This window comes from Schistocerca serialis, chromosome 6, assembly GCF_023864345.2.
Source record: "Schistocerca serialis cubense isolate TAMUIC-IGC-003099 chromosome 6, iqSchSeri2.2, whole genome shotgun sequence".
NCBI lineage: Eukaryota > Metazoa > Arthropoda > Insecta > Orthoptera > Acrididae > Schistocerca > Schistocerca serialis.
Window position 1 is genome coordinate 90,492,438 of NC_064643.1, and position 2,256 is coordinate 90,494,693.

Below are 2,256 nucleotides of genomic sequence, written 5' to 3' on the forward strand. Positions count from 1 at the left end.
TTAAGTAGCTCTAAGTTCTAGGGGACTGATGACCTCAGATGTTAAGTCCCATAGCGCTCAGAGCCATTTGAACCATAAGCTGGACATATTGTAAACAGTTAAAATCCACTTTAAACGGCGTATAGGCTACAACTCACTCCGTTTTAAGTGGATCTGTCAGCGATATATATCGGATGTGGCCTTCTGGACGAGGTGCTATATATTTTTAAATATATTAGTTATGACGGACTTTTCTTAATGTGCTGATTTTTATCCGCTTGAGAACTTGGCGTGAAGTTCAATATGAAATAAACACTTTTTATAACAGAAATGTTTTTAAGACCTGAACATGACTGTAAAGAAGTCTGTCGAAACCGGTCGTCTTAAAGAAATATCTTGTGCGATATAGGCTGCTGGATGATTTTTACTTTTTATGTGTATTTAACTAGTTTCCTTTACATCACTTAATTTCTTAATGAAATGACATAGGAGAACTTTTTCTTGTTGTGGTTGGTTTTGTGTGTGTATGTGTTTGTGTGTGTGTGTGTATGTGTGTGTGTGTGTGTGTGTGTTTGAGAGAGAGAGAGAGAGAGAGAGAACCTTTTTTCTGTTTCTGTCACTTTAACGTCACTCATGGCATTCTAGTAGAGGCGATATTGGTATCGATGTCAAATTCCAAAACTGTTCTGTTTTGATAAGTATTAATCATATTCGGATCGGCAACTATAGTTGGCAATTTACGTCGAGTGTTCGTCCACTGTCCAGACTTGATTGTTCGCAAACTGAAGGAAGTAGCATTATCATGAATTGGGATATAGCCTGTGTAATTGTCGCTTTTTTGTGTACAGAGAGGGTCACTAGAAGGTTACCTGAAAATCGTGAACAATTCATTTTGCCATACACCAAAGCTACTGTTATCCATTAATTACACAACAAAACCGTTCACAAAAGAAACACCTTGTGGCTTCTTTGTGTCACGTTCATGTGTTACCAAGGTGTGAATGGCTGTTCGTGAATCTCTTTTCAGATAATACTTCGTTATACAGGGTGTATCAAAAAGGATGACCCAAACTTACAAGTCTGAAAGTACACGATAATAGAAGCACAACTGTCAAGAAACATGGGCTCTTACTCGCATGCCTTAACAGCTATGAGATATTTTTGATTTTCAATATTGTGAAACAAATGTCTTCTATTGCAAGCTCTTTGCTTTCCATATTTTGGGAAATGGTAATATGGACCAAAACAAAAAAAAAAGTTCAATAAACATGTGCTCTAAAATGCATACCTTAAAAGTTATGAGCACTTATTCATTAGAAGAGTAGTATGGTGCCTCAAATGCACTGCCAGAAAAAATAGTTGCCCCCTTTTAGAGGTTTCCAATTTACTCAAGGTTTATTGGTGCAGTATGGAATATGGGGTACATCAAATGACTACATTTATAGGTCAATATCACAAGCGGTTCGGAGGTACCAGGAATCGACACATGCTGAAATGCCCACATTAATATGTGGCATAGCCTCCATGGCCAGCAATGCAGGCTCTGACTCCGGCATCTAGTGGATCGTATAGGCGGCGATTACTGTCCTGGGGCCGGCCGGGGTGGCCGAGCGGTTCTAGGCGCTACAGTCTGGAACCGCGCAACCGCTGCGGTCGCAGGTTCGAATCCTGCCTCCGGCTTGGATGTGTGTGATGTCCTTATGTTAGTTAGGCTTAAGTAGTTCTTAGTTCTGAGGGACTGATGACCTCAGAAGTTAAGTCTTATAGTGCTCAGAGCCATTTGAACCATTTGAACTGTCCTGGGATACGTTATGCCACTCGTGCTCGACATGTTCACTTAGTTCTATAAGAGTTGTTGGTTAACGAATCACACGAGCCACTTCCTGTTCCATCGTATCGCATACGTACTCGATTGGGGACAAGTATGGAGATCATGCTGGCCAGGGAAGATGCTGCACGTCTTCCAGACCACGTTGATTTTCAAAGGCAGTGCGTGGTAGTGCATTATCCGGTTGGAACAATACATCACCTTTCTGTTGCAAGAACTGCAAAAGAATGGGTTGACGACATTCTGCACTTATCGAGCACTCTTTAGTCTCCCCTCCAGAAACACCAAAGGTGAACAAGAGTTGTAGCTTATCACAACCTAGACCATCAGGCCTGGGGTGGGGCGAGTGTGTCTTGGACGAATACACTCTATATGACAGTGCTCACCATGTCTATGTCATAGGCACAAAGCACCATGTCTGTAAGCAGATTCGGCCTTCGTCACTGAAG

General features: G+C 41.6%; 1 non-coding gene across 1 annotated transcript; it reads left to right on the plus strand.

The window, feature by feature from the left end:
* The first annotated feature begins 1,575 nt into the window (after positions 1-1,575).
* Positions 1,576-1,659, plus strand: Trnas-gga (transfer RNA serine (anticodon GGA)). Its single transcript is given in 2 exon segments — positions 1,576-1,615; positions 1,625-1,659. It is a non-coding gene; the product is annotated as a tRNA-Ser (tRNA).
* Positions 1,660-2,256: the final 597 nt, after the last annotated feature.